This window comes from Paramisgurnus dabryanus, chromosome 1, assembly GCF_030506205.2.
Source record: "Paramisgurnus dabryanus chromosome 1, PD_genome_1.1, whole genome shotgun sequence".
In the NCBI taxonomy this organism is placed as follows: domain Eukaryota; kingdom Metazoa; phylum Chordata; class Actinopteri; order Cypriniformes; family Cobitidae; genus Paramisgurnus; species Paramisgurnus dabryanus.
In genome coordinates this window covers 34,214,616-34,239,236 of record NC_133337.1, presented here as the reverse complement: position 1 = coordinate 34,239,236, position 24,621 = coordinate 34,214,616, and the positions used below count along the sequence as shown (strand labels likewise).

Genomic DNA, 24,621 nt, shown 5'->3' with positions numbered 1-24,621 from the left:
TATATTTTGAGAGACAAAGTTTAAGTTGATACTTACTTAAAACATAATTCAGAACTTATTCTTCTAGGGTATGATAGTGTAGTATAGTATAATTTATAAAAGCAAAGCAGGATTTAGACTCGCTTTCAAACGATGAATTCTGAAGACGTGATGCAAAGCTAAACTTATGTGACAGGAAACTTTGCATTTTTACTGGATAGGCCTTGCTCATGATTTGATTATTTCTGCCTGGTTTGTGCATTCCCTCACTCATCCGTGAATGGGGCCTGACAAGAGACAGAAGGTCTTCGTTTGATTTATTTGATTACTTTGAGTGCATTGTTTTTTCTGCTGAGGTGGGCGGGGTTTAAAGAGGCGGGGTCTTGACATTGTATGTGTTTTTTTTAAATATCGCTCTGCCAATTAAAAACTTTTTAGCTCATGTGTACTCTCTATTATTTATTAACCCTTCCCTTCCAATCTTGCCTTGCATTGATATATAGCACACGTTTTGACGATCAAATCAAATATGAGTAGAAAAAATCAAAGGAGTCACACCCCTAAAAGAGATAGGAAGGAAAGGACTCACAATGTAAACTATCCAAAAAGCCAGTATTCATATGATTCAAGTGCATTAATACTCATTGCATTACATAAAAAGATTATTGAGAGAATTTAAATTTTTGCATGAATAATTCATAAGTCTTAAAATATAAGTATGGGCGGTTTCACGGACAGGGTTTAGATTAATCCAGGACTAGGCCTTATATTAGGACATAAGGCAGATTTTACAAACAAACCTTACAAAAATAAATACTGGTGTGCGCCTTTAGACAAAACAATGCCACTGATATGTTAAAATATATCAGGTCAAGATGTTTTTAAAGTAAGGCAGCTCAAAGATGCATTTTAGTCTAGGAATAGGAAAATCCTGTCCGGGACACCACCCATAGTCTCAGAATTAGGTCTGACATTTTGTTAAATATCTAGTTTTTTACATAAAAACTACAGGAGAAAAATTTGTTTATTAAAGGTAATTTTATCTTGACCGTTCTTTACTGACAGTGTATAAGCTCAAATAGCTTTCACAGTGTTATTCACAACGTTATTTAATCAGAAAATGGCATTAAGCAAAAACTAATTGACCTATTTTCTGTGCCCGCTACACTGATTTTTTTACATTTTGTCTGCCTAAATGTGTGCACTTGGACAAGAGAAAACTATGAGCACTTTTTAAACTCACATAATTCTTTTCTGCATTGTATCACCATTTTGTCGTAAGTGTAAAGCAAAACTTTTCATGCTTTGCGTTTTCAAGCTTTAGCTCTCCTCAACAACCAACAAACAACTCTTTCCAAACATTGTTGTGTTAACGACCACACCAGATTGAATCGAAACTTACACCTCAGTTTTGTAGCATCAGACACATTTAACCTGTGATGAAACAGGCGTCACTTTTGGAAGTGATCTCACAGGGACCTAAGGGAACTGTGTTCACTTTTCTTCACGAATGCAGAAAATAGCCCAGATGTGCCACAACCGCCACCGCATTAACAGCCCAACACAAATATGGCTTCTCATACACGCATTTCTAAATGCAGCGTGTCAATAACGAAATTGGCACCCGACTTCCTGTTTTATGGGTCAGTGTTGTTGTTTTTCCAATGTCAGTGAAGACAAAGAGATCAAACCATAGCCAGCTGTTCCCAATATCACACTTACACTATGTCCTCCCTCTACATGTGTTACACCTGGATTAGCTGTCTGTTTCCCAGGATCAAATGCACACCATCTATCTCTTTACGTGATTATACTCTTTCTTTCTCTCATTCACTCTTTCATTATCTAATATGGAGCATAATCCTCTTGTGGAATTCATCTGCTTTAATGAGTGTTTGTTACCACGCTGAGGTGGAATTAAAATGAGTCTCAGTAAGAGGAGGGGACTGTGGGTTTCTGTAGTGCCGAAATATTTGTTCTTGTCCTGCCTTTATTCCCCAGTGGTAAATACAAGAGACACCTGCCCATGTGCCAGATCAAATAAAGCAATCGGAAAGGGTGAGTTCAGTATGGAAATCTGAAGCATTTATTGGCCTTTTTTGATCATGTGGCCTAATGGTTGAAACCTAGGATGGTGACTGCATGGTTATAGGATCAAGCCCCAGGTTCAAACATCTTTAGATTTCGCAGTGATCATTTCCTTAGTCTTTTAAATAATATAGTGTCTGCTAAATGTAACCCTTGACCACAAAACCAGTCATATGGGTCAGTTCTTTGAAATTGAGATTTATACATAATATTTGTTGGGATAGGACAATATTTGGCCGACATGCAACGATTTGAAAATCTGGAGTCTGAGGATGCAAAAAATTCAAATATTAAGAAAAAGCCAAGTTGCCAAAATTAAGTCCTTAGCATTGCATCCACTTACAGTAATAATAAAAGGTTTAATATATTTATGGTACTAGGAAATATACTAAATATCTTCGTGGAACTAGATTTTTACTTGATATCCTAATGATTTTTGGCATAAAAAAATCAATCAATAATTTTGACCCATGCAATATATTTTTGCATTTTGCTATAAATATACCCATACTAAAGACTGGTTATGTGGTCCAGGACCTCAAATGCATTTTTGTAGGCATCAAGACATTGTTTTTATATGCTCAGAGCCGATCCTGGCCTTCTGGGGGCCCTAAGCAACTTTGTGAGGGGGTCCTGTTATCGCGTTCAAGACAAAAGTTATTTTCCTAATGCTTAACACATATAATGCAACACATTTGGCAAAATGACCCAATTTATTAAATTGACACACAAACTTGTACTGTATCTGTGACCGACAGCAGATCTTTGTGTTGTCCAACTATTTATCTAACGGTGTGAACCCATAAAGTGGTCAGTCTGCATACCTGGTTTGGTCTAAATAGCATTTTGGTCTCGGAGAGTCACACACAATTAAAAGAAAAGAAATCTATAAAATAGACCCGGTGAAAACCTCTTCTTCTTGATTCTTTCAAGCATTCATCAACACATTAAGAGTCAGTTACCTAAAGCTATTGACGTCATGGCGTCTTTCAAAAAAGAAAAATTCACCTCGAAAGGTTTTGATTTTGGGCACAAAGAGGAGGCGCTGGTATTGATCAGAGACGCCGTCTTTCTGTTCTTTTCTCCATCAGGGGCTGAAGAGCCGGAGACTATATAAAGGGACTCAGACAGAGGGGGCGGGGCATCCCAGCAGGTAAAAGGACCCACCACAGGTCACAACCATAGACTGCATGTATGTTGGCTATTTTTGAAGGAGCTGTTGTAGTTTGATTTATGTTCAGACACCACAAGCAAACAAGCGAAGGTTTATTCCATACTGTATTTAAACATTTCGGTTTTCTGGCATGGTGGGGACTTTGTTAAATGCTAATGCAGATATATTTAGATTATTATATTTTCCATCATCCAATCCTACATCTTACCCCCACAGAAATGTTTTTGCATTTTTAGATTTTTATTAATGAATTATTTAGTCGACTGTCCACACAAATGAGATGATTTAAGGTTTTAAACTAGAAGAATTTTGACCCAAAATGTAGACAAATCCTGATGCAGTTGCGAACAATCCCACGGTGCAAGAGTCCCATGTGACAGGGCCAGGTATGTAAAGAATGGATAGACATTTGGTAGTACTTTAAATTGCTTTAAATTTGTGCAAATTTTGCTTTGGTGTCTTATTTTGTTTTATGATTAGGTGACGTTTGACCTGACTCTGTAAGTTCACTTCAGCACACTTACCTCTGCGGACAGACTACCTATTGTGTCTGTGAATATGCGGCAGAGATATACTTTCAACCTTTGGTTATGTAAGGCCAGGAATGTCGATTCAATTTTTTTACTGTTCCTAAAAATGGGTCATTTGGAAGCTTTTATCTCATTATGATATTAAACACAACATCTGCTGCTTAATTTCTGCACAATAACCGGCATTGTAAAAACTTCCTGTAGAAAACAGAACGCAGCATTCCAGTGTTTTTGTGTGTGATTGTTGTTTTCACGAGTTTCTGATGTTCTCATTCCATTTTCAGCGTGTTGGTTAACATAGCTGCATGCACACAAAGAGGCTAGTTAGATTTGACAAAACTTATTTTGGGGATAACGTTAGACTTTAAATGTTGATGTTAAATCGATTATGTATAGACTGTAGAAAATGATGTATATTGTAAAACAACAGTGTTTAGTTACATCAGAAGTAACTGTAATTATATTACAAGACAAAAAAAGTAATCCCTTACTTTACTTTTTTGAGGGAAAACGTAATTAAATTACAGTAACGAATTACTTTGTAACTAGTTAAACCCAACACTAACTAACTACACTAAAAATTTTATTAACTCTTTCACCGCCAGCGTTTTTAAAAAAAGTTGCCAGCCAGCGCCAGCGTTTTTCATGATTTTCACCAAAGTTTAATGCCTTCCAGAAAATGTTCTTCTTTAAATAAATAAACATACAATATACCAAATGAAAGAACAGACCCTCTGCTTTCAAACAAAAAAAAACCGTTTCATCCTACCTTTAGTGGTTCTTTTGCAATCAGCTTTTGAATATGGGTAGGTTTTTGCAAAAACACCATATTTTGAGCAAAAAGCAAAAATAATTCCATATTTGTGACGGACTTTTCATAGAGATCCCATTCAGAGCGATTTTTAAAACAGACACGGACATGCAGCAGCTTGCCATAGGACAATACTTCCGGTTTTAAAAAGTTGCGGAAGGGCGCCACCTGGTGGATAATAGCGGTATTGCGGAAAGACGGAAAATCTCGTCATTGGCGGGGAAGCGTTTTCTCTTAATTGACGAGATATCTCGTCAATGGCGGGGAAAGAGTTAAAGACGGCACACATACTTCCAGGTTCAAGTTTTTTATTTACCAAGTTAAAGGAGGTTTACTGAATATATTAGGACATTGATCACATTTTTTAGCTTTCTACCTTTATTCAGAAAGGACTGTGGAGATTTGTGCATGCACTTAGAGGGGTTTGCAATGAAAGACAGTCACATTTGTTAAATGAAATGACTAAAGTGAAATTTGTGAAAATAAGGCATTTCCGTTACTGACTAATAACATTTTCATTAATTCATAAGAGCCTGACAAAAAAATGCTACTTTACAAGAAAACTTAGAGGGTTTCGCATCTGAGCTCTTTATTTGTCACTTTGGATAAAAAAGACAAAACTGACATCCTGTGACAAATATGTATCTATTGTTTATAGACAGATTAATAAACTAGAAAGTTTCAGTTTCAGAATGACACAGAATCAAAAGTAGTTGAATAAATGCCTAGTTTCTAATAAAAGCAATGTTTTTAGGGGTAAGGTTTTGCGTAGGGCAAGTCTGTAGTAGGAATTGGCTTCATATGATAAACTTCAATGAATAAGTCAATGATTCATCTTCATCATTATACTCTATAGCTAGGTAAATGTCTGTATGACAGAAAGAGAGATGGTAAAATCCAATCCGGACTGCAGGATCGCACACACAGCACTTAACGGCTGTCAACTCACGGAAAGTCCTAAACACCAACACACAGGTAACAGAGCACAGAAAAACCTGAGAGTAGGAACAAATGTGTTATGCTTGAGCGACGGAGAGTGAGAGAAGAGGAAGAATAGAGATAGTGAGAAGATCAAGAGAGAAAAAGAGAAGCAGAGGTGGGGAGGGCGTGAGCGAGAGAAAGCAAATTAAGTTGGTACAAGAGATTGATAGAGAGAGCCAGGGACGACAATGTTGTAAAAGACAGAGGAAGTGAAATATGTATGTGGGTAAAGATCTTGACAGTGAAGATAAGTGTATACATGAGGACGGGCACAGCTTCGATTTCGTCTAGCTTGCCACACAGACGCTATTTTTAAGTGTTAAGAGTTCTGTCAGCCTATCACTGTGATCAACGACATCTGAATTGACGGCTGAACAGGTGGAGGAGATAAACACAAAAATACAATTTGATCAAAAACAACCTAACTGTACAGTGCAGCATGTGGGATCCGACTGTGTGTTGTTGAACACATGGCCTTGCCGTTGTCGGCTGCAAGCTTTTATAAGTTGAGCTGCACGAACATGCATACAGTTTTTTGCTTACAATAAGTAACAAAGCATCACTTTTGCTTAATGCTCATAGGAATGTGAATGTTGGTGAACAGATTTGAATGATTCCTCAAATTGGTATTGGTACACCACATACTCAAATATGGTAAAAAGAGGTCACTGGGACGGTACCCATTCAATACCTTTGTACCTGAAGGGTGCATTTTAGTACCTCAAACATGCATATTGTACCTATGTAGTACATATTAGGACCTTTTTAAAGGGTACTGTCCCGGTAAAAACTTTTGTACCTTTATTTCTGACAGTGTAATGTCACTTACTTTCTTTACATTTAGACTGAATGGACTCTGAAGGAGAAAATCTAAGCTACTCTTCAAAAATATTTTAGTCAAAGTTTCTTAAAAAAAAACATTTCTTTCTTATGTTATTCTAGTTTGTAGAACCTTTATCCACTACAAAGAACCTTTTGTGGAACACAGTTGTGCATGTTAAAGGTTCTTTAAAGGATTAGTCCATTTTCTTAAAAAAAATCCAGATAATTTACTCATCCAAATGTTGATGTCTTTCTTTGTTCAGTCGAGAAGAAATTGTTTTTTTTTTGAGGAAAACCTTCCAGGATTTTTCTGATTTTAATGGACTTTAATGGACCCCAACACATAACAGTTTTAATGCAGTTTAAAATTGGAGTTTCAAAGGACTCTAAACGATCTCAAACGAGGCATAAGGGTCTTATCTAGTGAAACCATTGTCATTTTTGGCAAATAAATCAATAAAAAATATGCACTTTTAAACCACAACTTCTCATCTTCCTCCGCTCCTGTGACGCACCAGCACGACCTCACGTAATACGTCATCACGTCAAGAGGTCACAGGTTACGTATCGAAACTACGCCCCAGTGTTTACAAGTGTGGAGAAAGAGGACCGTTGTATGTGGAATGATACTAATAAATATCTGTGTCATTTTATTGTTTCAAATGGTCCGCAAATATATGTAACACGTGATCTTTTGGAGTTTTTAAGCAATTACGTGAGGTTGCGCTGGCTCGTCACACAGCCGTAGGAAGAAGATAAGTTGTGGTTTAAAAGTGAATATTTTTTATTTTTCTTGCCAAAATATGACAATCGTTTCACTAGATAAGACCCTTATGCCTTGTTTGCGATTGTTTAGTCCTTTGAAGCTGCGTTGAAACTGCAATTTTAAACTGCATTAACACTGTTAAGTGTTGGGGTCCATTAAAGTCCATTAAAATCTGAAAAATCCTGGAATGTTTTCCTCAAAAAACATAATTTCTTCTCAACTGAAAAAAGAAAGGCATCAACATTTTGGATGACATGGTGGTGAGTAAATTATCTGGATTATTTTTTTAAGAAAATTGAAAAATCCATACAGTGTGACGGAACCCTAGACTGTATAAAACATGGACGATGCGTCTCCATAGACTTTCATTGTAAAAAAATTAAGCCATAATGTCTTAAAAATGGCTACTCAAATCTTGCAGTGATGATGTCATTTTTGGTACCAAAGTCTGCGCAGTAGTAATTGTGAGGCAGAACCGCAGTATCAAGGCCACGCCCATTTCCCCATTTAACTCAATCACAAAAACACAAATTGTGTCGACACACCTCTTTTTAATAGCATCTAATAACCAACTTAAACCTATCTTATTAGAACACTTTAGTGCATCGACATAAAAAAAACTAAAATAACGCATACCATCAATTGCCATGTCAAGTAAATATGCAAAAAAAGTTAGCAAAATTTGCTGTCCCCAGTCCATTCAAATGCCTTTTATTGATAAAATGGTGTGCGTGATGACCAGGGCCGACATCAAGGGGGGCATTCGCAGGCCGTGCCCCCCAAAGAGGTTGTTGTGCCCCCCTACACAGTTTTTTATTAATTTAATATATATCAAGAATAATTAAAATAAATTAAACGTTAAATGTTTCATGATTTTTTATATAATTAAATAAGGAAAATATAGTTGATATGCTTTTTTTTAACTAAAATAGACCAGTTTCTCTGACTGGTTGCATTGTGGCGTCTCATGCGTCATTACGTCTTTTGCATATTAATTTGACTTGATACTAGCAACGTGTTTTTTCGCGGCATTTTATGGATTGTGTAAAGTATGAATATAAGAACATTTTGAATGAAACAGACTTCATGCAAACACTGGTTGGTTCCAACTCAGAGATTAGGGCCAACGAGGTCGAGGCAGAATTTTCAAGGTTTGTTAGCGTTGTTTTAATTTACGTAAGCTTAAATGTGAAGTGTGGCTATAGACCGTTAACATTATTGCAACATGATTATGGTAACACTGATTAGTTTGTGATCTTCTGCACTTTATATAGGAAATTAGCTGACAGTCTGTACCAGTTGTATGAGTCTGTGCTTGCACTGTATTTTATGTTTTTATGCCTTGTTTTTGCAAGTTATTGTTGCTGATCTGGCATAAGTTTTGGTGTATTGCAAAAAAATCTGACATTGAACCATTTCCATATTTTTTTTGTGTATATCGCATATTATCTACCTTTAGTGTTCCAACTTTTTTTATTCAGACAGTTTATGGAAATGTGCCTGATGTCATTTAAATTTCACACACACACAAAACAAATGTTCAAAATATACACAGACAACATCAAAAAAGGCCCTAAAGTAAAAGTTTTTATGGGTTCACTTGGATCCAAAACCCAATGTCGAACCAGAATTAGTTAAGATCTATCTTTTACCACGTAAACACAGCTGGAACCGGGTCGGGTCTGATATTTGTGCCCTTGGGTCTACAGTTATTTAAAATAAATCTGCATTCATTTTTGTAGTATTTTTTTCGACAAAAAGTGTTTCCAAATTAGTTTATTTGTGACATTTAAGATATCGACATTGCGCGTATGCCCTAAATGTACATGAAAAATCATTTTGTGTCGACATTAAACTATTTGATGCGCTAAAACCTTTTCTGCAAAAAAGCCTTTAACGGACAAATGGCTATTGGGAAAATGTATTTGAAGTATGATTTGATTTTTAATAGGGATGCACCGATAGGATTTTTTTGGACCGATACCGATTTAAACAGACAACTTCTGGCCGATACCAATATTAAACACTTGAATACAATACTATACAGTTGGTCTATTAGCTAGTTTATTTCTGCATCAAATTATTTTTACTGAAGATGGATTTGATCTAATTAATATTCAACTGACCAACATAATAAGAGAGGCACAAATTAAGCTAAAACAAATATAATAAGACAACAAGACAACCTTCAAAGGTGGTTTTTGCTATTCAGCATTTATTATATTAATAACATTAACTCATTTTTTTTTTTACATGTAATGGATTTCTTTATGCAGTTAATTAATAAACAATCGGTATCGGCCTTTCTCGTGCTTTTGCCGATATGCCGATGGTTTCAAATTCATCAAAAATCGTCCGATAAATATCGGCGACCGATACATCGGTGCATCACTAACTTTTTAAGTTTGACTCACGTCCCAGTTGTTTACACATAGGGGGCAGCATTTATGACCTATAATGCAGGCAGCCACCAGGGGGGCGATCAAATGTTTTGGCTTTACTTTTCAGAATGTGTGTGGCACGTCTGGATACAATAGAAGTAGGATTTTTGGTTTGCCAAAGAACCTTTAAAGTCAACCATTTCTTTCTTACTTTTTATAGTCTGCAAGATGTTTTTCTACTACAAAGAACCTTTTGTGCAAAGAATGTTTTTATGGATGTTAAAGTTTCTATATAGAACAATACAGCCAGGCAAAGACCATTCTTTAAGTGTGTGGTTGGCCCATACTGCTGGTCATTACTACATCACTCAGTGCAGAGGAGCTCACCAGGGTCAAGTGGCAACAATTGGTGCATAAATACAGCAAGAGGAAGTGAGTGTGGCAAGAGTTTTGTAAGACCTCTCGTTTCTCTTCCACTGCGTAATAGTGTGCGTTTTTAAATGTGAGGGAAGAAGGGGAAATTTATTTTAAGATATTATCAAAGAACACTCCTCTTGGTGTGAAGATGTGCCAGTGATAATCAGCCACTACTGTGTCCGTCATAGGCAAGTTCAGTTTCAAATGACTAATACATCCTTCCCCCACCTTCCAAACCAGAGACTAAACATCATCACCATGCAGGAAGGAACGACGTGCTGCTAAATTACATGATCCCTCGTTTACATCACGCTAGATAAATATTTACCCCTGCATTGTGGCCAGCCTTGTGATTAGCCACCTCCCCTCGCAACTACCAGGACCACCTCAGTGAACAATGGCTCTTTCATGGGCACTGTGTCATTTTGTTCTCCCGCCTAAACCCCCCGCCCTTGGGAGCAGGGCAGGATGTGGCCCTTGTGGCCTCAGACTGGATGAAGTACTCGAGATGAGATGTTGGTGCTCAGGTAATTGAACCCTGAAGCTTTGCACCCTGAACGGTTTTAGGGAAGGCAAACTAAAAAACGTGCATTGGTCAATCATACACAATAAGTATTGTGTTTAAAAAAATAATTGGGTCAATTTTAAGTTGCGTTTAAGCCTGAAGACCCAGAGCAGGTTGAAGCTGATGGAGGGACAGATGTCTCCTAAATCCGCCCATCTTGATTCCAGCGAGTTTCATTAACAGATGTTTCAGGGCTATTATTGCATTACAGCTGAAATGAATAGGCAGATGTGTGTGTGCATTATTAGCGGAGCCGAATTGTGCTGGTCTTATGATCACAGTGATTATAGAGTTGAAGCCGAGCGCAACCGCAGGCTGGTAATCCTCTTCTTTCCCTAAATAAGCCCCTCTGTCATCCGCTATGTCTGATACAAATGCTTTTACAATCCCCCATTCTACTCTTTAATTCTCTCTCTCTCTCTCTCTCTCTTTCTCTCTCTCTATCTCAGTATGATGTTAGCCGGGCACTTTATCAGAGCCATTGTGTTTATCTGATCCTATTAAACACTAGAGGGGCAGAGGAACACAGGAGCTGTGCTGTCTCATTTGCCGTACCACTCACGTCTGTCTGTTTGAGACTATAATAATGGCATTGTGATCGTTTTTTTAAAGATCCCGCCCAGCCAAACTGATCTGTTTTATGTACTATAGCGGTCTCTATGTTTTCACTGTTTGGAAAAAAAAGGTCAAAATATGTACCTCCGCTGTCACTGGGGCAGTACTCTTTTAAAAGGTATCATTATGTACAGTTATTTATAGATTTGGTACCAATTTGTACCTCTGAGGTACTAAAATGAACTTTATAGGTGCAAAGCTGTACTTTTTAAAGAGGGGACCGTCCGCCACAGTGACATATTTCGACCATTTCTGTGACCATGTAGGGAACCTTTAAGCAGTGAACCAAGAATGCTCATAAATGAATAATGAATTAAAGGGACACTGCACTTTTTAATGAAAATATGCAAATTTTTAAGCTCCCCATAGTTAAACATTTGATTTTTAACGTTTTGGAATCCATTCAGCTGATCTCTGGGTCTGGCGCTAGCACTTTTAGCATAGCTTAGCATAATGCATTGAATCTGATTAGACCATTAGCATCACGCTCAAAAATAACAAAAGAGTTTCAATATTTTTCCTATTTAAAACTTGACTCTTCTGTAGTTACATTGTGTACTAAGACAGATGAAAAATTTAAAGTTGCGATTTTCTAGCCAGCCGAAATTAGTCCCCTTAGTATCTTTCAAAAACGTGGGACTATTTTCGGGCACTACGTAATATCATTGCGCCTCCTGCAGCCATGTTAGGTAGGTATTTCAGCCTAGAAAATTGCAACTTTTAATTTCCCATCGGTCTTAGTACACGATGTAACTACAGAAGAGTCAAGTTTAAAATAGGAAAAATATCGAAACTCTTTGGATATTTTTTAGGCACAATGCTAATGGTCTAATCAGATTCAATGGATTGTGTTAAGCTATGCTAAAAGTTTAGCGCCAGACCCGGAGATCAGCTGAATGGATTCCAAAATGGTAAAAATCAAATGTTTAACTCTAATGGATCTGGAAAATAAAATGTTCAAAACAAAAGTAATCTGTCTTAGTAAAAAATAAACCAATGGTGTGTTTAAAAAAAGTCTACATGCATTTCCATCTTCTTCCTCAAAAGTGCTAAATCGATCATTAATAAGAAAGATTCATAAAGACGAATTTGAATCAGCAAACAGATTTCTAACTTGTCTTACAGTTCGCATTCCAATCTGTGTGTTTTTGCTCGCACTGCCACAGCCATAAAGATCTCTCTGACACACAGGTAAAAGTGGGACAGACAGCTTCCAGGTGTTCCAGCTGACAAACAGGTGTGTGTGCATGTGCGTGTATCTGCACGTTTTCATATTCAATCTCTCTGGCACTCCCGTCAGCGCGCACATACGCCGCCGAAACCCGCATCCGTGGATGCTTCAGTCATCAAATTTTTAATTATTTAAAAACCAAAGCCACTAAATGCCCCTCTAAACCCTTAATCGCAACGCGGCCGCTAATTCAATAATACCCCCGCTGCTGTCTGCCGATGCCCGCATTGTTTCGGCTCTGCTCAGGTGATGGTGGCTCATTCAGGGAGCCTGGCGTTGTCTCAGGGGCACGGTGCCCTGTTACCGGTGCCCATTGTGCATCTATTGTGCGCCTATTGTGGCAATCCTGAGAGAGCTGGAGGAAAACAAAGGCACCAGCTCTGCAGAGTGCCCGTGCTGATTTCGCATGCACCTGGCATCTCCACAGACGCGGGACATTATTAATTGCTAATACATATTTATGTGGCACAAATTTGCCATTTGTTTATGCATAAAATTATGTAGACACAGGGCTCGCTTAGCCAGAGAAAACGGTGACCTTTTTAAACAGGAGTGAATAGAGGCCAGTTTGCCGGTTAAGACTTTGTCTGCGTAGTGTACATTTGCGAATTACGGAGAACGTGTTGTGTGTATGTGTTTTATGTTGTTTGTGTGAAGTTTATGTGACAGTACGAGAGAGATAGAATGAAGTGTGAAATGACTAGCAGACACAATTGTACATTGTATTACTGTGACCAGACTTCAGATATGAACTTGCATATCATATACGTACTTTGCCTGAAATCTTTTTAATATTAATTTTAAAAAGCACCTTTTTTCGTAGGAGGATATTGGAAATTACTCTGACAAAAATATGAATCGGTCATGGAAAACTTCCCACGGTAGTGCTATAGGTGGTTGCCAGGTTGCTGTGCATTTGCTCTTTTTTTATTTTTTGGTTGGTTGGTTACTATACTGTATTTTGATCCTGTCTATGGGTTTATCAAGATGATTCTGTTCCCAACTGTCACTGGGGCAGTACCCATTAAAGGGGACATTTCACAAATAAATTTGGTGTCCCCAGAGTACATATGTGAAGTTTAAGCATATAGATAGTTAATTATAGCATGTATGACATCACAAGGGGAGCCAAATTTCAATAACCTATTTGTTCACATGCTTGCAGAGAATGGTTTACCAAAACTAACTCACTGGGTTGTTAAAAAAAATCTAGGTTAATCAGATTTTTATTATAAGGCCCCTTTAAAAGGTTCCTAGTATGTACCCTTAGGTACAGCTATGTATACATTTGGTATCAATATGCACCTTTGAGGTACCAATATAAACTCTATGTGCAAAGTTGTATATTTTTTGTATGATGTGTATTTATGTCTGTTTCACTTTAAAAAATATATGCATAACAATATTAATAGTAATGTTTGCCTTAGAAAACAAGCTATAAACAGTGTGTTATGGTTACAAGTCATGTGTTTGTGTGATTTGCTACTTGTTGAGAAGCTGATAAGCATCACCCAGCTCAGCTTAACCCAGTGGCCACACACACACACACACACACTCAATAAGGAATACATTAGTCCCATTTCAAGTGACTCTTCCCCTTTCTCTGCAAACACATTTACTTTCTATTAAAGCCTGATCTGCTGCGCCGGCAGCCAAGTAACTGCCAGAGTTTATTACCATAAAGATTAAAACAGAGCTCTTAACACGCAGTCGAACACTCGCACATGCACTCTCAGCCCCCTCCGAAAACACACGTGCGAGTTTCCTCTCCCACCTGTTGAGTAAGGTCTCTGTAGATCTATTTGGATAGTTTTCTGTACAGATGTTCAATAGTAATACAATTTAAAGGGATAGTTTACCTGATAACGAAAATGATCGTTTTATGACTTGTTGTTATCCATGCAATGACAGTGAATGGTGACCGAGGCTTTTAATGTCTATAAAGAAAAAACACAATGAATTTGGTACATTCTGTATGTGTTACTGTATATATAATATATATAAAGTGACACAAGAATGTTTTTATCACAATAATTTTTCATTGACCCCTGTGGGGCACCATTCACTTTCATTGTAAGAAAAACAAAATTCATTAATATTTCTGTTCTGTTATGTACAAGTACACCATACAGATTTGGTTTGATGTGAGATTGAGTAAATACATTTTTTTTTATCAGTGAACTGTTTCTTTAATTTCTGCTTCCTGCTTTTCTCATCCCCAGGGTTCAGTTGCTCACCGATGGGTTTGTGGTCTGAAGACGAGCACTCATCTTTATCACACCCTTTGTAGGTCAGTTCCTATTTTTACTCTTTTCTTTCCCCCTTTCATCCAAGGACACCCCATTGTTGTTGCCCAGCACAAGCCAAGTCTGTTGTATTGGTAAACAAATCAATTACTGCTTTACAATGACTGCGAGGCGCTCATCAAAGTCACATTATTGCACTGCGCCGTATTGTTGTCATCATGACACCTCTAATCACGGTTATCACGGACTAGTAGTTTCCATGGCTACATGCAACAGTCAGCCAATGAATCGCCCCATCCCGGCCCAGCAGAGGAGACATCAGCCAATTGTAATGCCCTGAGAGCGAATCGAGGGTCCAGATCGGACCTTCACCTTCGGGAGAGAGAGAGCGCCAAAAAGTATTCCGGATGGCATTTTACCATAGGGACCGACAGAAAGTGGGGTTGTGAGGGAGGTGGGTTGATGATACGGATACAGCAGGGTCACAGTTATCAGAACAAACGGAGAGCAAAAGAAACGGCGAGGGAGGGAGGGTGCACAGGGCCAGCTGGAGGGCCAGGCTGTGTGCTTTGTGTGTTTGCAGCAACAATGCAGGGCAGCTGAGAGTTACCCCATGATCTCTCTCTCTCTCTCTCTCTCTCTCTCTCTCTCTCTCTCTCTCTCTCTCTCTCTCTCTCTCTCTCTGAGGGCAGCATGTACCCTGTCCACACACATACATATAAATACACACACACGGGTCACTGCAGAGCTACTCAGCTGCCGATGCAGTCAACTGGAAAGAGCCACACTCCAAAAATCAGATTGCTTTTTTCTCTTTCTGTCAAATACACTCAAGTGCATGCTTCGCAGATCCTCATATTAAATGACATATGGGTTTGCTTTTGACACTGTCCAGGAAAGATAGCCAAGCTCAAAAAGGTCATATTTTATTTTTTTTGTATGTGTATAATGTTTGTGAAATTTTCCTTATTGTGTTGCATGACTATTTAACCATAGATATTTATACATAGATACGTAATGCCAACGATCCAGTTGTAGACATACCTCACAGTTTTCCAGGATACCAAGACGTTGATGAGCCTGGTTCATATGCAATGCAGGGATGTACTGTATATTCTTAAATATATTTATATTCCCAAAAAATTAATCTGGACCTTCTTTTGAAAGACCCGCCCCAAACCTTCGCAACCCAGGCAATGATGTCGGTTAGGAGACACGCCCCTTACTGCTGGTTGGCTACAAGTGTGTTTTGGTACTCGGCCCGACTCCCTTTTCCGTGTTTTTCAAAAATCGTGCACCCCCCCTTTAATACTACAGATTTTTAAACTAGATTAATTTTTAATCTCAAGTTAACAAACACTTTAGTTTTGGTTTATCATGTTAGTTTAACAATTATAATGTTTGGGTCCACAGAATTTGGTCAAACATGGGTATGGATGCGGACACACAGTTTGCTTTCTCTTGAGTGTTCTCACACCATCATGGCATGGTTGCCAGATTTGGGAAATAAAACCAACCCAATGGCCAAATATCTACCCCAATGACCTTAGCCCAAATACCAACACTTAATTTTTTCAAAAATAAAATAATCTTACCTTAATATTTACAGCAGATAAACAAAACCTTGGCTTCATCAATTAACCGGTACACTGTAAAAAAAATGCAGTATGAACAACTTAGTGTTGCAAGTCAGTTCAACCTGGTATTTTAAGTTTGGACATAAGTTATTAAACATGTCAAAATTGTTTCATTTAATTTGTAAAATAGAAATTTATGTTGATTTGACACAAATGCTGAATTTTTTTTACAGTGCAGTAAAAGCAATCTGCGTCACCAGTTTTAAAGTGATCAAACAGAGGTTATCTGGTCAATGCTCGCCTTGAACCATTCCAATATGAAGGACAACTTGCACATAGCGGCCCTTAGAAACAGCAGCTATATATATATATATATATATATATATATATATATATATATATTTACTGCACTTTAAAAAAATTCATCATTTGTGTCAAATCAACATACATTTTTATTTTACAAATTAAGTTAAACAATTTCAATACATACACCAAATTTCACTTTGCTGTGCATATGATACGCCAGTCCTTCCCATTCACTTAAACAGCACATTTTTTTGTCGTTTTATTTATTGGTTTCTCTTTTTTTTGCTATTTTTTACCATTTTCGCTTGGGTTTAGGGTTAGAACAACTTTTTGTTATATGAAAATGACATCTTAAACCAAACCCCAATTCTAACCCCAACTCCAAGCGACCATGGCTTAAAGGGACACTTGACCCATTTGCCTAAAGCTTTGTATAGTTAGAACCCCAGTCATGTTTTTGAATGGTCACGCATCATTTACTCAGTTGCCGCTGAGAAAGGAGAAATACAGATTTCAGTGTTGCACTTCCTTCTTTCAATGATGTAAAAATCATCATTTTGCATCATTGAAAGAAGGAAGTCCAATATCTTTGTTGAGGGAGTGAAACTACAAACACCCCTTTTCTCAGTCAAATAGGCACCAAATTCTAAATGTATGTTAAATTTCGACTACAAATATGACACACTTTCAAAAAAAATTAATGTTTCTACGGGTGAAATGCTCCTTTAAATATGGACAAAAACATGGAGAAACCTGTATATTAAAGGAATAGTCCATTTTCTTAAAAAAATCCAGATAATTTAATCACCACCATGTCATCCAAAATGTTGATGTCTTTCTTTGTTCAGTCGAGAAGAAATTATGTTTTTTGAGGAAAGCATTGCAGGATTTTTCTAATTTTAATGGACTTTAATAGAGCCCAACATTTAACACTTAACTCAACACTTAGCGTTTTTTTTTCAACGGAGTTTCAAAGGACTCTAAACGATCCCAAATGAGGCATAAGGGTCTTATCTAGCAAAACGATTGTCTTTTTTGACAAGAAAAATAACAAATATACACTTTTAAACCACAACTTCTTGTCTAGGTCCTGTCCTGCATGACCTAACGTAAATGCGTAGTGACGTAGAGAGGTCACGTGTTACATATATAAAACGCACATTTGCGGACCATTGTAAACAATAAACTGACACAAAGACATTGATTAGTATCATTCCACATACAACAACGTAGGAACGGTCCTCTTTCTCAACACTTGTAAACACTGGGGCGTAGTTTCACGTTCGTCCTCTGTGACCTCTTGACATCATGACTTATCACGTGGGGTCTTTAAGTATTAAATGTTGGGCTCTATTAAAGTCCATTAAAATGAGAAAAATCCTGCAATGTTTTCCTCAAAAAACATAATTTCTGACTGAACAAAGAAAGACATCAACATTTTGGATGACATGGTGGTGAGTAAATTATCTGGATTTTTATTTTAAGAAAATGGACTAATCCTTTAAATCACCTCCTTAAGCAAATCTAAAAATCTAACCCTAAACGCAAGCGAAAATGGTTTAAAAAACAGAAAAAAATTGAGAAACCAATAAATAAAATGACAAAAAAAGATGCGCCGTTTAAGTGAATGGGAAGGATTTGCATATGCACGCCAAAGTGGAATGTGGCGTATGTATTGCACGATTTTTACACTTTGTGCTATTTATACGCATCTACATTAGACTGTGTGTGTGTATATATATATATACAAATCTTACAGGTTTATAACAACATGCAGGTAAGGAAATGATGCAGAATATTTATTTATGGTTGAACTATCCCTTTAAAATCAGACTGTGATGATCAAGGCCAAATCGCAATACACACAATACGTTTATGTAAAAATGTGAAAACAGTCAAGATTAATATCTCTAAATCTTTATATTAGCATTAGTTTTATAATACATCAAACACTTTCAATTTCAGAAGATCTAGAAAAAAATTCTCATGATTTATGGCTACTTCAAAAGATTCACCTTGAACCTGTATTGTTTCAGTAACAGTTGTGTATTCATCTGTGTTCTGGCATCACTTCGTATAAAGCTTCCTTTGCGTCGCATAAACACTAAATATATTGTTTGAGTATTTGGACCCGAGTGCATGGTGCATATACAAGTGTGACCTCTGACCCTTCTTCCTCTCGGTATGTGTCGGAAGGAAGTCCCGCCTGCGGTTAGCCCACACAGACAGGAAATCATGTAGTGCAGCGGGAAGTTGTAGGGCTGTAAAGTTGTTTTAGATGTTGTGAACTTTTTGACCTATGCTTATGATGCAACATCCTCTTTTCCTTTATTGGAAAGCTTGGCTCAACAAGTGTGTGTGTGTGTTTATCCTTAAAGCAAAGCTACTGTCCAACATCTCCTTTAATAACTTTTAAACGTGATTGTACGCGTGCAGTTGTTTAACTCGGACCACACCTGCATGCACTCCAAACATCACAGACGCTTTACTTCCTATGTATACAGATAGGGTCGTGATGGAGGACGTGGTTATGCTCTTGTTTGGCCCGAGAAGTATGACTGTGTTAGCGTGTGTGTACGGCACACGTCAGGGCTCTAGTACTTTTTAACAAAGCACCTGTTTACTCTTTCTTAGTCTCCAATGTAAATACACACAGAGAAATGAAAGCAAATTGTGGTTGCCATTCCAAAAAGTGCATGAGGAATATGACCAGAGATTTTATCATCATGGATATCTGAAAATGGCACAACTACAAATTTTTACTAGTAGTCACCTTATGTGACCCACTATACACCATTATGCAATAGTGGCCTTACTTGTAGCTGTTTACAGAGAGCAAATATGATGTGGTTGAGAACTGAAAGTGTACACGGCCCCCCTTACTAAAATGTGTCCCACTCATTGTAGTTTCTGTCATTCTCCGGGTGACATTTGCATTTTATGCTTGTATATGACTCAAGTAGCTTTAATCACGTTACACACACAATTGACCAATCAGAATCCAGCAAAAAGCCATGCACACTCGTACACTGTTTATGCATTAAAACAAAAATTTCTTACATTGTCATCTTGTCCACAACTACTCGACACACACACACAGCACTTCAATTAACCGACTAATCAACGCAAACTCGTACTGGATATTGGTCTCTCTTTCTGTCCTCCCTCTCTGTGTGCTATTCAGCAAAACACATCATCTGTCATCCGGCGACAGATTGTCCCACGCTCCTTTCCCAAATTCCCTCCTGAGCAGCTCTCTCAATATGCCCTGTGCCACCGTATTCCCTGCGTCTCCCTCCCTGTAGACCTGGCCCATTCCGGTTCTCCGACGTACCTGAACCCCCTCACCCGAGCGACCGTCGGGCTAATTGTGGCAAACGCGCGTGTGAATGTATACACACTCATTACCTCTCGCAGTGTGCAAAAACAGCGGTGGCCACCTAAATACACGCTCATTATGAAAAATGAGGCTCTTGAGTGAATTACATCGACGCGTTTGCGTGCCTTGTAGGTTGCGACGTCCCCTGCGATGTGGGCGTGGGCAGAGACGGAGCTCCCTAATCAACACGGCAATCGCATTTCCATATAAACAGCCAATAGCTTGTCTACATACAATCCAATTCCATACGATGTGGGCTTGCTGTCAGGGCTCGTAATTGCTTCGGTCTGCTGAGTGTTAGAGCGGGCCAGAAGAGGACCATGGGAACCTCTGGAGGGTTGGAGGAACAGTCCAAGCGAGAGATTTTTCAATGACCAGGGCTCTTCAGTGATCTCCTACATAAATACACTAAATCAATGCTCGGTCATACGGCGATAACAAGTTTCTGTTATTGCAGCATTAATGGTTATGAATAATGTAACAATGGCTTTAATGCTCTTTAAATGTTTCGGAGATCATAAAAGAGTATTCCGAGTAATCCCGGATAAGAACAAACTCAAGGAAGCCACGCTGTGCGGATCGATTGTTTTACAACCGCACGCTTTTCTCACTGCGTTTAACGTGATCTACTGCATCAAAGCTGGAGCTTTAAATAATGAGAATCATACATAAACATCACCTGCTCTATTTATCTCAGGTGAGAGAAAATCTCTTTCTCTCCTCTGGGGGCTTTACTTCTCTTGTGGGTTAAACTAATATCTTGTCTTTTGGGTTTTCTTCTCCTTGAAATGGACAGATGAAGAGGAGGAGAAGAACAGGTAGCAGCCTTATTCTCCACTTTTGCCGGTAACGCTGATCCTCGGCCAATTAGGTGCATTAAAACCAACAAAACACCTCTATTAGTGGGAGGTATTGTTACATGCTGCTTGATCATTTAGAGGAAAACTCCGGAGTGCCTCCTGGAATTCTCTCCTGGAATTTTTTTTATATCCTTTCATCTCTCAGAGTTGTGTTTGAACGTAAGCAGAACTCTTGTGTCGGTGCCAGGCATTTTTAAAAACATAGATTCTAGCTGTGTAATAAGATGTTTAATAACTCGCAACATAGACGGAAATATAAAACGAGTTTCTGTTTCATGTCATACAGAAGTTTGTGCAATACTAATCATAAGATGCATGATTTATATTGGGCAGTCGTAGCCTGGTGGTTAGTGTGTCGGGCTTATAACCCAAAAGTTGCCAGTTCGAGGCTCACAACTGGTGAGTTGCAACTGTGGGAGCATTGAGCATGGCACCTTAACCCCAAATGCCCCCCCAGAACTGCAGTGATAGCTGCCTACTGCTCAAGGTGTGTGTGTTCACTATTTACCGGATGGGTTTAATGCAAAGGTCACCATACATTGGCAGATATGTCACTTTCACTTTTTCACTTTCATATTGAAAGTAATTGCGTATGCATAATTTCTATTGTAATGACTATAACAGAGACATATATCTAAGCCATGAGTAGGCTGATTTTCCATACACTGTAAAAAAGATTTGTTGGTGTTCTCTGAAAATTAGTACCTAGTAAATTTAAACATATTAGTTCACTCAAAATTTTTTTTTAAATTGTTGTCAACTAATGTTTTTAAGTTGATTTAATTTTTTTTTAAAGCAACCAGGTAATTTACTTTTAAAAGTTGAACCAACTTTTTACAGCTTATATAGTATTCAATGTAAAAAGTGAAAAGTTGGATCAATTTCAAATATTACTTTAGGTAAAAATTTTAAGTTGAAAAAAACTTATTTTTTTAAAGGGATAGTTCATCCAAAAATGAAAATAATGTCATTAATGACTAAATTCACGTGATGTGGATGACGTATGACGCGGCTGACGTGTTATCTGGTGCGCCCCAGCTGTTTTTTTTTGTTGTGCGCTTGGGCTTCGTTTACAGTCTGAGGGAGACGCACGCTGTAGGTTTGGGAAAAAAAACTTCCCAAACATGAGAATAACACGTCATTCACATCACTGCAGCTACATGACTTTGGTCTCACGCATGCGCTTCACAACAGACGTGGAAGAGAAGACAATGCTGAATAAAGCTAAATGTATTTTCGATGCTTCAAAATAACTGACCGACTGATATCACATGGACTACTTTGATGATGTTTTTATTTTTCTGGACATGGACATTATAACAAGCATAGTTTTTCAATAAGGGTCAACAAGCTCTCGGACTAAATATAAAACATCTTAAACTGTGTTCCGAAGATAGACGGAGGTTTTACGAGTTTGGAACGACATGAGGGTGAGTCATTAATGACATTATTTTTATTTTTGGGTGAACTATTCCTTTAAGTGTTACTAATTAAAGTTATTTTTAAGTTGATCCAACTTTTGACTTTTTACAGTGTAATAACTGTCTCTGTCATGTTGCTATTTGTTTAAACGGTTCATCATGTCAGAATTGACTAAGCGAATACCAAGAGTTTGGAGGTGGGACTTCCTGTTTAGTAAACAGAAAGTTCTAAGGCCCTGTTGCTATGGGCACCATAAATACTCAATAGGTGTGTCCCAATTCAAAGACTGCGACCTTCTAAGGACACGACCTCAGAAGGTGAGCACTCTGTCTTTAAAGGTCATAGCCTCCGAAGTCCAGGAAGAGAACTGAAATGAAACGGTCTAGCCTTTAGAGAATCCATCATTTGTATCACCTCCAGTACGCGCCCACACAGCCGGGCACAGCGGAGACGTTTCAGACTTATTAAAATAATGGAACCAGAAAAATATTAATTTATTTGATGTAGATTAAACTAACCTAACCAACAGTAAATCAAATTAACTCTTTCGCCGTTATTGACAAGTTATCTTGTCAATTAAGAGAAAATGCTTCCCTGCCAATGACGAGTATTTCCGCAATACTGCTATTATAAAACCTGGAAGTATTTCCCTATAGGGGAAGCAGTGGCATGTCCATGTATGTTTTGAGGATCGCTCTGAATGTGATCTCTATTAAAAGTCCTTCACAAAAATGCAATTATCTCAGCTTTTGCTCAAAATTGTTTTTTTTTTTTTGAAGAAAAAACCCAATTTACCCATTTAAAAAGAAACGCTGGCTGCGAAAGAGTTAATCAACCTTAGAGATACACAACATATAATCAATAATATTAACACAAAACTTAACTTCGACTGTCAGGAAGTAGTCTGTTGCGAAGCTCGCACAAGTGTGGACTCGGGGGAAAAGTGTCCATTTAGACAGCATATCGACTGAAAGGGGGCACCCATGAGTACCCCTTTAAAACCTTAAATGACAAATGGGACACCCTGTGGTGTTGTGAAATTAATGGACATGTGCACGTGGGGGCCATTGTTAGTGCATGAGACCGCAAGTCCACATGAAGTGCATCATTTGCAGTGTATGAGAAACTTCTCTGCACACCAAAGTTATCCCACTTAGCAGTTGCGATTAGTATGCAAAATAGCTAGTGCAAAAATCTTCCAGCTCTTTTAGTTTCTTCCTATAGGGCGTCTCGGTGCTAATTAAACAGGGTTTTTTTGTTTAAAAGGCGTTCAGTTTAATTTAGTTGTTTTAGCTGTTGCGGTCGATGACTCTCTTCATTTTTGCTTCCGAGCTGCTGAAACCGAACATATTGAGAGCTCTCATCCACAATTGAATAGCTGCAAACGAATTAACCTCTAAGTAGCGCTTCCTAGATTTACAGAGTGTGTGCCCGTATCAAAGAGCATATTTAATAGAGCGCCATGGCGTGGAGAGCTCCAGCCGAGTGTTAAATAGGCCGAGAGCTGAAAGTGAAGGGCAGAGGTGATGTACTCTCTAAAGGTCTCTAGGAGCCAGGACAAACCATCCGCACATGCACTAAAGAGAGAGAGAGAGAGTTAATACGAGTCTTGCAACAAGGGATGTGCAAAACTAGATGTTTTTAATATCGACTATCCTGTGGGTTGTCTGAACGACTACTCAGCTATTCAGCTAATCTGTTATTATGCTTGTTTTGTGTTCATTTTAATAAAGTTTATTTTATGAAACATCATCTTTAAAACACAAAGGCTCTATCAAAGTGACGTTTGTGTAAATTTAATTTTGTATTGGCTCTACCATAAAGGGGACTCATAAACTCATCAACTAATTGGTTATTAGTTGATCATTATAAACAAAGCCTGACCCATCTCACCACAATGGGCACTTATTGAGCATTTTATGAGTTAAAGTCTAATCTAGGAGGTTTTGGGTGTCTGATAAAGAATACATGTGTGTGTATACATGAGCGTGTGTGTCCCTGGGGTAGGGGGCCGTGCCGTGATGGTACAGATGGGACAACATATGACACGTGAGGGTGTGGGGACACTGAGGCTCTCTTCGTCCATCTGGACTCCCCTCTGATCTGCCCTGCCTCCCTCTGTCGTGTTTGTATGTGTTTTTGTTTGTGTGTGTGCGTGTGTGTGTCTGTTTGTTTGTATATATGTGTGTACAGGCCGCTCGTTCCTACATGGCTGTTTGTGCAATGAGAGTGAAATTTAAAAAAAATGTATGCAAGGCAAGGATCACTTTTGCTAGTGCTCAGTTTTACTGAATGTAATAATTCATCCCACACTTTTTTGCTAAATTGAAAATAAATTCACTTGTTGAGGGGAGGTGTGCTATTACCTTTATTAGTCTAATGCTGCGTTCCAGAGCCCATCCAAACCATTGGGACGTGGGACTTATCCTTCCTGAAGTGTACTAGCTCCTACCTAAAGCGTTCCAAGCAAT

At 38.2% G+C, this 24,621-nt stretch overlaps 1 protein-coding gene across 5 annotated transcripts in view; it reads left to right on the top strand.

Annotated features, from left to right (window-relative positions):
• sox5 (SRY-box transcription factor 5) overlaps positions 1-24,621 on the top strand; it is a 291,386-nt gene that overhangs the window by 33,688 nt on the left and 233,077 nt on the right. For 2 of the 5 annotated variants that reach the window (XM_065268644.2, XM_065268643.2), the window contains exons 3-4: positions 3,159-3,220; positions 14,583-14,650. The gene's annotated coding sequence lies outside the window, so the exon portion shown is untranslated. The remainder of the gene's footprint in view (positions 1-3,158; positions 3,221-14,582; positions 14,651-24,621) is intronic. The other 3 variants (XM_065268646.2, XM_065268647.2, XM_065268645.2) reach the window with 3 other exon arrangements.